The 12,538-nt window shown below is 37.7% G+C and overlaps 1 long non-coding RNA gene across 1 annotated transcript; it reads left to right on the forward strand.

Annotated features, from left to right (window-relative positions):
- The first annotated feature begins 257 nt into the window (after positions 1-257).
- On the forward strand, positions 258-1,808 carry LOC108439180. Its single transcript, XR_001858745.2, has 3 exons — positions 258-367; positions 681-783; positions 1,004-1,808. It is a non-coding gene; the product is annotated as an uncharacterized LOC108439180 (long non-coding RNA).
- The last annotated feature ends 10,730 nt before the right edge of the window (positions 1,809-12,538 follow it).

Raw genomic sequence — 12,538 nt, forward strand, 5'->3', positions numbered from 1 at the left:
GATTGTATTACCACTTTAAAATGATATTTACTGTTAAGAATTCTACCAGTTGGGCATAGACACTAAAAATGGCTCATCAGATCAACCTAAAATTACTTAATGTGGTAGAAAGTAAATTAGCTAGTTTTATTCAACCTAAATAAATACATTTGTAACAGGACGAAGTGTCCAGATGCCTTTTACTTTGATAGGTGCAATAGTCCTCTGGAGGCTTTTATTGTGGTAGTCTTCCCATTTCCTGTAGTTCTCCCCCAGGTGTCTGAATCTTTGAATGGCATTTTTTGTTGGCCTTTAGTGCTGGCTGTTGTGGCCTGCCAAGACAGCAGTTAGATCTCAGCTTTTTTGTTGGTGCTGTGGACAGCCTAAGGTAGGAAAAATCTTTGTGATTTTTTTTGTTTAATGCATGGTTGGATCTAATTGAAGTTTTGGTAACTGTTGCAGTCAGTGAATAGTGAGGTGTTACTGCTTTCCTTTTTATTGGGTAGGCCTTAAACTCATCCTACAAGAGATAGGTTTGAGGTTTTCAGTCTTTAGTTTCTCATGCTCTTTGTAATTTTTATTGGTTTTCTGAAGCTGCAAAAATGAAGGAATGATAGTTTTAGAGCTGCTTCATACTGGCTAGTTTAAAGGTGCTATATGCATCCAGAGCTCTGAAGTTTTACTTTAGGTGTTTGTTCCAGGGGGCCTATATTTGACCCTAGATTGATTGGCTGCTTAATGATGAGGACCAGCATGGTCATGCTGTATACCCTCAGTGGTATACAGCATAGTCCCGCTATAAGGGTAAGCATCACATGGAAGTTTTTATTTTATGTAAAATATAACTGTCTTTGGATAAAAAGAAAAAAAAACAAGTCCAAAGTCATCCTGCTATTTTTGCCTGTTTTTCTTTAGTGAACTATTTTAAGAAGTTTTAAGGTTTGTCATTTTGAGCTTGTGTATGAACTGTATAACTTCATCTAGTTGGTCTTGTCCATTTTAATATCCTTTTTCTTTCTTTCAGATTGGGCTAGGCCAAGTGGTCAGTGGGTGGCTGTAGCTTGGACGGCTCATCACTGCACTATTTATTTTTGAGTTGTGAATTGATATTTTTTTTCTTTTCCCTTCACCTTTGTGACTGCGTGTTTGGTGTGACCTTTTATGAGGTGCTCTTAATCTTCCCCTACAGGTAGCCACAATCACCTTGCCCTTAGTTAATGCTAGTTAGTGTAGTTTTTATTTTATTAAAGGAATAAACTTGATCTCTCTCTCTCTCTCTCTCTCTCTCTCTCTCTCTCTCTCTCTCTCTCTCTCTCTCTCTCTCTCGTGTACGTCTTCACGGTAATGCTCGATGGTTTCAAAGATAAATGCCATAGTGACTTTTTGTACACAGTCAGAAACAATGGAGACTGCTACACCTGTATCAATTTCCATGCATACCGTTTGTCCTTCTATTAATGGTGACATCCAGTATCCTTCTGACCCACCAGCAACCGTCAGTATGTTCAGCCCTATCTCCTCTTCAGAACTGTCACACTCAACACCTTTGATTCTGTTGCACCTTGTTCACACTCTTTCTGCTGGAAAGTGAAATTAGACCTTTTGTTGTGTTTTTTGTTTGTCCTCTTTTTGGCTTTACATGCATGTTCAATGTGACCCTTGTTTCCACATTTTCTGCATTCCACATCCTTGCTCCAACACTCTGCAGCTGTATAGGAGATACAGCTGCAGAGTGTAGGAGCAAGGATCTGAACAATACACACTGTGCAATATATTACAACAATTACTGTAATGACACTTTCACTGCACTTTACACTACAATATTGATGCAACTGAGTTAATCATGTCTATAATATGTGCTTTAGTTTACCTCATACCACTCAGTGCCTGCTGTCTTGTAAATACAATAAATGTATCATATGGTATGTAAATATACTTTTATTTCTCTTGTACTTTAACTTGTCTAGATTTATTTCCATTTTCTATTTTTTGCATAGTATACGTTTGTGCAATTATGTCTTGCTACTGTAATCTCTCTATCTATCTCTCTATCTTTCTCTCTCTATCTATACCTTGTGCAGTTCTCCATTAGTACTAAGCTGATCAGCCTCCTTAGCAGCTCCATAGACATGCTTATTTCAATGGCCTTTTCTGACGTGAGCACATGTTTTGTGAGTAAACGTTTCTGAATAGCTTTGCTTCTCAGTCCACACACGACCCTGTCACGAATGGTGTCACTCAGTGTGGTATTGAGTTCACAGTGGTCTTCTAGCCTTTTTACTGCTGCCACAAAATGCCTGGCTTGACCATTTGCACTAAAGAGCGGAGTAAACTGAATGTCTTTTGCCCCATTATACTAAAAAATGTCAGCACCATCTTCAACTCAACGTTATTTTGTTTATTTTTTGTTTTGTTTTCTACAGATATCCAGATGCCCATGAAGAATAATTGGTAGCTATTTAACAGAGTAGGAAGATCAGAGGTAGAACAAGTAACATAGGAGAAAAGGCGCATTTACCTTCCGTTTCATTTTCTTGCTGGTGTAAATCTTTTCCAGGTCATGTTTAACTAGTGGACATGCTTCATCCACCATGGTCATGATGATGACTTGGGGAATTCCTGTCAAGCACCATGCAAAACTTTATCCAACCTTAATCTTTAATAAACAAGATACTGCTCAACACACTCAAAACTGCAGTGGCATTGTATTTTCATGGCAGTCAGTATATTAGAAATGATCAGCTAGATTATTATAGCCTTTGCGTAAGTGAACAAAGACTCACCCAAGTCACTTGCTTTTTGTCGAACCTCTTTCATCTTGGAGACCACTTTGGGAGGTGAGGGAGATTTTGTGTGCTGGTAGAACACTCACCAAGCTCTGTTCTGATTGGCTGACCATTTCCTTTCCTGTATTGTAACTCACTTGGAAAACAGTCCAGGTTTAAACACTTCTTATAACTTCTTATAATTTGTGCATAGGTGGAGCTAAACTGCTGTTTGGCTAAGTAGAACAAAAACATTTTTTTTATGACCTCAACCTTCTTTTCCTTTTACTACTTGCACAACGAAGGGCACTGTCAGAACTGAGATTTTAACAAAGAACATACAAATTATTTTACTGGCTCAGTAAAAAACCATGCACAGGGCAGCATAAACTCAGAAAGCAGCATGTGAGCACCCCTAAATTAAGGTGCCCACTAAGGAGCCAATTACTCCTTAGTGGTGTCTTGTCTCCCCCTAGTGGGTAGAGATGGCCTAGCACGAGGCTGGGACATTACAAAATAGTTGCCTTCAGCTTCATATCACCGAATAATTATGGGTGGTGAGACTAAATAACGGTCGCGTACCCCTGTCTTTGGAGGCATATTATTCCCTAAATTTGACTAAAACAGGGTCACATACAAAGCACTGGTAGTAGCCTGTGAATGAAGTAATGTTATTTATTTGATGGTCCCATTTTGCAGGTGAAGATTTTAACCACTACCCCTTGTAACTCGTGTAGAAGGGGCAAGATGACACTTGGAAACAAGGGTTGGGATAAAAATAAGAAATGTGATTGGGCTGAGTCAAGATGAGAGGCATTTGAAGGGTGAAGTACAGGGGTAAACACTACATGAAATGCTAGATTCATTGGTCATTTTATCAGGTACAACAATGATACAAGTGCATTTTGTAGGTTTAGAATTACTGACTGTAGCCCAACTTTGACATACTATTTGAGCCACCCTCTACCTGATGCATCAATGGAAAAGGACCACCACATGACCACTGCCATGATATTGTAAGCCCCATGTATATTGCTGTACATTACTGCTTTTGTGTTTTTTTCTCAAAAAGGTAGTTTGTAGCATAAATGGAACAAGCAAATGTTGGAGCATTGTTGGATTATGCTCTTTATATTTAAATGTTAGCATCCTAGCCTGGCTAAGCTAGTGATGTACCAACAAAGCAGTAGGTGATTTACAGTACTCCAGCACATGCTCCACTATCTCAAATTTAAAAGATAAATACTAACCTGTGGGGCAACCTATGCTGCTACGTGTAGAGTTATGCTACACTATTTTGAGGTCAGACACCGATGTTGGACGAGAAGGCCTGGCTCGCAGTCTCCACTCTAATTCATTCCAAAGGTGTTATATTGGGTTGAGGTCAGGACTCTATGTAGGCCAGGCAAGTTCTTCCATACTAAATGTGCTCATCCATGTCTTTATGCACCTTGCTTTGTGCACTGGTGTGCAGTCATATTGGAACAGGAAGGGGCCATCCCCAAACTGTTCCCACAAAGATGGGAGCATGAAATTCTCCAAAATCTCTTGCTACTGAAGCATTAAGAGTTCCTTTCACCGGAACTAAGGGGCTGAGCCCAACTCCTGAAAAACAATCCCACACCATAATCCCCCTCCACCAAACTTTACACTTGGCACAGTGCAGACAAGTACTGTTCTCCTGGCAACCGCCAAAACCAGACTCGTCCATCGGATTGCCAGACAGAGAAGTGTGATTCATCACTCCAGAGAACATATCTCCACTGTTCTAGAGTTCAGTGGCAGCACTTTTCACCACGGCATTCGATGCTTTGCATTGCGCTTGGTGATGTAAGCCTTGGATGCAGCTGCTCTGCCATGGAAACCCATTCCATGAAGTTCTCTACACTGTTCTTGAGCTAATCTGAAGGCCACATGAAGTTTGGAGGTCTGTAGTGATTGACTCTGCAGAAAGTTGGTGACTTCTGTGCACTATGTGCCCCAGCATCCGCTGACCCTGCACTGTCATTTTACGTGGCCAACCACTTCGTGGCCGAGTTGCTGTAATTCCCAAATGCTTCCACTTTGTTATAATACCACTGACAGTTGACTGGAATATTTGAGTGAGGAAATTTCACGACTGGACTTGTTACACAGGTGGCATCCTATCACGGTACCATGCTGGAATTCACTGAGCTCTTGAGAGTGACACATTCTTTCACAAATGTTTATAGAAGCAGTCTGCATGCCTAGATGCTTGGTTTTATACACCTGTGGCCATGGAAGTGATTGGAACACCTGAATTCGTTGATTTACATGGGCAAGTGAATACCTTTGGAAATATAGTATATATACACTATATACAATACTGTCCTCATTAGCTCTAGAGATTAGCATTTAATCCACCATACATAAAGGGTAACATTCCCAATGTTGCCCCCATTCTCTAAATGGTAGGATGGGTTTTGAGGCAGGGTTTAGAAAGCAAGAAGCAATTTGCATGGTCATCTATATTCATAAATTGCCATATTCTTAATAAAATAGTATAATACACTATAAATATCAATATTGTCCATTTTTTCTTCTTCATTCAGTAGTGAGTGATATAATCTAGATTATACATTAAGCATTTCATCTCTTACGCATTGTGCTGGTTCATGGTGGTTTTCTTCAGAATATTATGAATAAGGAAAACATATCAGGATGTTGATCAACTTACTGTATAGCCATTTTTATGTGACCATCTAAGATGTTTTTAATATCCTCTTTGTGAACTCCATTTGATTTGATATCTCCAATGGATAGAAAGATCCTGGCCCATCTTTCTTCAGCCTATGACATTTGAACTGCATAAAAACCGCAAAGATTATTCTATAATGTTTATTTATTTATTTATTTATTTTAAACAAGGTGCAGTGTTGGGAGACAATAATACAACAATTTCATTTCAGTAAATCAAAGGAGTAATGATTTTATTGTCGAGAGATCAGCTAACCCAGATAGCAAGCATATATCTGTCTGCTGGCTTGATAAGGTCCACCCTTGGACCACCAAAGTGGACCACCACTTGTCTTGCATACAAGGTCTAACCAGTTCTTAATCTCCTCAAACAGTTTTTAAATGAACAGTCTTTCATTTGGGAAAATGATTACAAATATTAAACAATTATGGGAAAAAAAAAAAAAAATCATCAGGACTAGGCCCAATATAAAATTATTTTGTTGAAAATGTTGCTGTTGTCACAGTGCTAAATTGGATATGTATAACTGAATTTATCATATTGCTGTTGAAGTTATTAAAAAGTTAAACTAATGTACAAAGGACAATAAAAGAAAGGAATCATGGAAAAATAAGTAAGGACTGTGGGTGGCAGTTTTGCCGTCATTGGTCCAATATTGGCCAGCTAACCTAGGCAAAAGCTAATAATATCTGGGATTCAGTGAAGGAAATGCATAGTTTGTAAGCTTGGATCCATGATGAGGCCTGAGCGTTGAACTGAGTATTCAGTAGTATTATTACCTTCACAGTGAAGCTGCAATTTTCACCACCAGTTGCTGAATCTGCCAGTGCAGCTGTTGTGTTGTGGCCTTAGGAGGACAGTGTTCAGAGTTGATGAAGCTGGATTTCCCTGCTCCAATCAGGCCATGAAGCAGAATCCTGAGCTGATCAACGTCTTTAGTGCTGAATCGGAATTCCCTCAAAACTATTACATGGCAAGGGGGCAGCAGGGGGGACAGTTTTAGAAGACTGAAACCATTTAGACATGTATACCATATTGGTATCCTCCTGCTGTGAACAAGATGCAACATTATTCATTACTTAACTAATTAATTAATTAATTACTTAGTCACATTCTTAAAAGACATTCTGCCTAACTTTTTAGTCAAAAAATCCTCCCTAAAAAACCCATATAAAATAGCTTAAGCTGAGCTTAAAAAAAGAGAATGTGGTTGCCTCCTTATAAGCAGAAATACGATTGTTTGCCGGATTTTTACTGTTATACTTTCCTGTCTGTTGATCTTGTCTATTGATCTGGTCACTGTCTGGTCACTCAGCATTTTGATTGGCCATTTCATGAAAATTTGTTTTACAAAGCAGAGATGTTTACAGTTATTACAGCTGAGCTTGAAATGAGTTGCAGAGTGCTTTACATTATGCAACTAAATTGCAATGTAGTTTCATATAGACCTCAAGCAGTTGCACTGTTGCACAATTCAAAAATGTAAATCTGAAGCAAAAATGCATCAGCATTTATTCTCAAATAATTCACTGCCTTCACTAATGCTGTTTCAGTCCTGTAATTTACTCTGAAGTCAGACTGGAATTTTTCATGGACATTGTGTTGATTCAAGAATCTGTGAGAAGACTATTTTTCATTTAGTTTACTTAAAAGGGGAAGGTTAGAGATTGGTCTATATTTGGTAAGGACAGAGCGTGTTTTGAAAAGTGCCTGTTTCCAAAGAACAATTTACAATGTCCAACACACTTTGACAAAGGCTGTCAAATATTTCTTTAACAAATGCTGTTGAAATAGGATCTAAAACACAGGTGGAGGAATTTAGCTGCATTACGTTTTGAAGTTCTGTCTCATTAATGTTTTTAAAAAATAACATTTAGCTGTTGAATAAAACTAGACTCTTCTTTTGGTAGCTTTGGAGTGATAATGTATGACTGAATGTTTCTGATTTTTGTATTTCAAATTAATGCAACATCATTAGATTTTAATGCTGAAGTGAGATAATCATCAGTTAATTTAGGATTTACCGGGTGATCAATTATCGAAAACAAAATTCTTAAGTTGTTTGCTTTGTCATTAATATGTTTTGAGTAGTATTTCTGTGTCTCTGTTTGCATTAATAACTGCATTGTTATTAATATTAAAAGAAATTTTAAGAACTTCATGGTGAATAGTTAGTTTAGTTTTCTTCCACTTTCATTCTGCTGTGCAGCAGTCCCTTTTTGATTGGTTTATCTATTCATTTTCCATGGCATTTTTGTGGTCAAGGAGATTTTTTTGTGGTGCAGCACTATTTAAAAGTATTTTAGCTAACCATATCATGCACTTTTTGTTGGTTAGTTTAAGTTAATGTTTACTGTTTTTTCTCCATTTTTATTACTCTGCCATTCCAGTCAACAGAAGTAGACATACTAAAAACACACAGTAGTGATTTGAGATAAATTTCATTTATGTTAATAAATAAACCTTATGACATGACTAAATCTAAACTGTGATCGTGAATATATGTCGGACTATCTGTCACTGTGTATCTGTCAATGTGGTAGTACCCCTCTTGTCACTGGGGTGGTAACAACATAATTGAACCATAATCCATGGAATTCATATTTTTAAGTTGTATTGTCACTAGTCAGATGAATCCTATCATAAATGGATACAAAGATGCACTGTAGTTCAGACAATTCTGGTAAGAAGGAAGGTGCATATTTGATAGGACAATGAAAAACCACCAGCAAGACTGATTTCACCAGTCCACAGTAATATGCAAACAGATAATACCAGACTTTGTAAATCAAACTTTTTTTTTCCAACACAATACAACTGACTCAGTTTCAAACAGTTCTATACATTTGAGGGATGTGCAATGCAACAATAGAGAATACATTTACATGCACTAAATATCTGATCATTGTACAAAATCAGATTTTGTCAGTAATTCTTGGGTAATCAGATGATGGGGAAAACTTGGATTTCGGCTTTGCAACCCGTCATAACCACACAGAATAAGATGTGAGGTAAATGCAAAACTGAAACATCTTGAGACAGTAGCTCATCTGTTACTGTGAATTTTTCATTATTCATCTTATAATCCTTAATCCTTAATCCTTAATGATTATTAGTCTATCTGGTATTGTACAGTTAATGTTGTACCAGTTACACTAGTTACTAGGCATTCAAAGTCACAGAGAACATTCTTTCAAACAAGTGTGTAAATTGTATCAAGTGTCATGGCCTCTGTGAAAGACTGGGTCTGCTACTGTCTGTGGAAGGGTATTATAACTGGTAATCAAACCATTCAGTATTAAGAATGTCACTCAGAAACTGTTAAAGGAGGCTGCACATATTTTGATTTAAAGCGTACAACAGGACGCTGCTTTTGTTTTATGATAGTTTTCAGATAAAGTTTGAACTTTAAGCATGTATTTTTAAACAAACTCATGATACAGAGGTACTGGTGGGTCTGTATTTAGGACGTTGGTTCCTATCACCAGTATTGCAAAGAAAATAATAAGGAAGTCAGTAAGTTTGTATGAAGTGCACCATTTAACATCAGATCAATCTGATTTTGTTTACATTTGAACAATTAATTTGAGTCGTATAAAAAAAATTAATTCAGTTCAATTTTCACATAAAGAACCAAACCACAAACTTATTCTTTGTGAATGGTCACCTTTCTGAATCTTTGTGTTCTGATTCCTTTTGACTCTGACAGTTAAAAATATTTTTGACGGACAGCAAAGACCATTTGCTTTTTAATTACACAAGACCTTTACTTTCACTTACCTTTTAGAATGACCAAAAACTAAGCTGCTCGGGACTGTTGATACTGTGTTCTGTTCCTCCAGCTCTGCACGAATGTGTGACAAATGGTAATTGTAAACCTTACATACTGGGGTTTTACTGGGGCTTTACTTTCACTTTGAGTAATATAGGTGTTCCACACCTACTCTGGGGTTGGGCACATCATGTCATGGATTTTAATTTTAAAAGATGCAAAGTGTTCTGTTAAATTCATGCAACCAAACTTTCTGTAACACTTAATTTACTACTCATATAACCAGTACATGGCACTGTATTTGTCATCTGGAATTACACATACAACAGTTATTAGCAGAAACCACTGATCTCAGAGAGCAAAGAACTTCCTTAAATTTTTAGCTTTGTTCCTAATCTTCACACAATTTTACAATGACAAATACAGTGAATGAAAGCATATGTTACACAAAACAAGCAGGCCATGGTGTTTAACTTGTCTTTTTCACTGTAATGTAGTAGTAAAGGTGACGGGGACAATGTGTTGAATTTACCTGCAGCGAGAACATGAACTGTGTCTCCAGGCTCTGATGCTGTAGAAGAGGCTGCTGTACTCTTACCAGTTGCTTTTTCACTTGTTTCTTTAACTGAGCCTGAACGGTAGGAATAGAAAACAGAAAAAAAAAATGTTGTAATCATTATTTAGCTGGGTCATTAGAAAACAGCAATGGAGTGACATGAGTGAACTTAGGAAGATTGAAGACAAGCTGTGCTGCTTTATTCTAAATCATTTGCAAAGGCCTGATGGCCCACATAGAAACACAGGAATGAGTTATGGTATTCAAACCTTGAGATGACTGAATAATCACCTCCCTAGAGAGACAGGGTCAAGTCCTCCTGATGTTGTAGAGGACGAACCAGCATGACTGAGTCAGGTTCGATTTACTAAATGCTAATTAAATTTTAACTATACATAACATGTAACTTTCTTAGGGAACTCTGCTTGTTATTTAGCAACCATGTCCCGATGATAGGAAAGAGGGCACACTGAAAACTCATGGCAATGCACCAACAACAGTAGCAGCCATGAAAATGTTGCCATGGATGATTCATATAGGGCTTTAGCAGTGTCAATTAATTATTTAAGGTAGAGAAAAGGCTGGAGAATGTTCTGTACTCCTTTATTTTTTGTTGTTAATAATAGGTGTCCCTGGACTTTTGGCCAATGTCATCAATTCATCTTAGAGGGTTCCATATCTACTGCCTTTGCGGACATTATACAAAGATTAGGCCAGAAACAAGATTGATTGCTAGGCTACATATGGGTCATGCTAGGATAAACTATCTGGAGGACATATGTGAACAATGAGAATTAGGGGTGGGAATCTCTAGGCACCTCACGATTTGTTTCGATTACGATTCAGAGGGCTGTGATGCAATTATAAAATGATTATCAATGCATCTTGATGCATTTTTTTTCTATAAAGGATTTCTTTTTTCACTGTATGACAACTTTGTACTTTTAAATATAAATATTTATACTAGTCCATAATGAATTTACTTCCAATATATTTTATTAATAAAACAAATGGAAGTGGTTTGTCAAGTGAACTGAAAGGCACTCATTCACTGCTCTTGTTTGGAGCACATGAGATGCTACAGCTGCCACTCATCTGAGATAAAATGCACATTTACGGTGAAATACGATCCTGTGACAATGGATGTCCACGCATCATGTTACAGCTATCCTATCCATTTAATCCAGTGGTTTTTCAGTTTTGCTCTCATTGTAGAAATAATATTAGTAAATAGTATTAGTAAAATAGTAAAATATTTTAGAGATGCTGTATCTCTGCTTCAAAATGGGCAGCATAGTGCGAAAGCCCTGCTTCTCAATGACATAGAACAGACCCGAATCCTTGGCAATAAAAGTTGTGACAGAGTTTGTAATTCACTTCGAACTTGAGTGGAAGCTCTGACACGCTTGCTTGAACATTTGGAGAAGAATGAATTTATTTGCATTTATAAGCACTGCACTTGTGAAGATGTCGGCTTCTCTTTCAAGTTTTCCCGTTCCACCTTAAATGGTGCTGCGTTTATGTTCTGGCACCTCAGGCACCATTTAAAATGGAACGAGATAATTTGAACAACTTCAGCATCGTAAAACAGTCTAATGTTGAGAGACATTTTACAAGAAACTATTCAACTTTAGAGGAAGTACATCTACTTTTGAGGAAAAGTTTTCTGGCGGAGATGGGAGGAAAGCGGCTAACATTATAGCTAAAGCGTAAAGCAGAGCAGAGTAAGTCCACATTTTCGTTTATATTTTTAGCCTATACAAGGACATTAGCACACACTGAGACATACCAGACATTAAACACTATGGCTCCCAATGTGGTTTGTTTTTTATTGAAGGGACAAAATGGATCTTTTTAACATTTGGGTTGTGACTCCTGACCTAACCTGGCTTTAATGCAGAGCCGGTCAGATTTATCGCTCATCCAGTGGTGTTCTTGTTATGTGCCGTCACAGACTGCCTGGGCGCTGTAGTTCCACACTTCCAAGTACCACCTTTTGTGTACCATCAACATTACATTATAAAATAAATAATTAGAAAATCGATTTTTGACATTTGTGAATCGATTCAGAATCCACTTCACGATGCATCTAAGAATCAAGTTTTCCCCCTACCCCTAATCAGAACTGTAAGACACCTTACGACAAAAATGTCATCAAGACCCTTTGTCACCAAGAAAACAGTAGTCTCCCTGGCTAGAAGAAAAGTAATATTTCCCCAAACAGTAAATAGGCCTTGACATGCACATTGGTGTGAAAACTACATTCATTAAACTTTGAACCACTGCCAACTTAAAACCAGCACCCTCATTTTGTAATATGAAGCACTGAAGCATTTACCTGTTCACTCTGCGGTTGCTGTGGCTCCCTATCACCATCACTGTGAACAGTTCTGACTCAGCCCTTTATGGGGCTTTGCAGTCAAATTCATCACATTTACAGCTTGTGCAAAATGCAGCAGTATGAAGAGAGAGCACAGTCCGGTTATTGCATTGTAGGCTTGTGGACTGTCTTAAAGCTATCAGAGAATGGACATCAAACAATTTTCTACTGCTAATGCTGATAAGACTGAAGTCTTGATTGTTGCTCCTGACAAGGTTACTCCAATGATTAAACAAAATCTTGGTCTTCTTTCCTCTGTTGTCCACTCCAGCCTGTGTAATCTGGGTGTCAATTTTGATCAGTCATTGTTATTTGACACACATATTAAACAACTGACACGATCTTGTTTTTCCACTTAAGGAATATA

Source organism: Pygocentrus nattereri, chromosome 12 (genome assembly GCF_015220715.1).
Source record: "Pygocentrus nattereri isolate fPygNat1 chromosome 12, fPygNat1.pri, whole genome shotgun sequence".
NCBI lineage: Eukaryota > Metazoa > Chordata > Actinopteri > Characiformes > Serrasalmidae > Pygocentrus > Pygocentrus nattereri.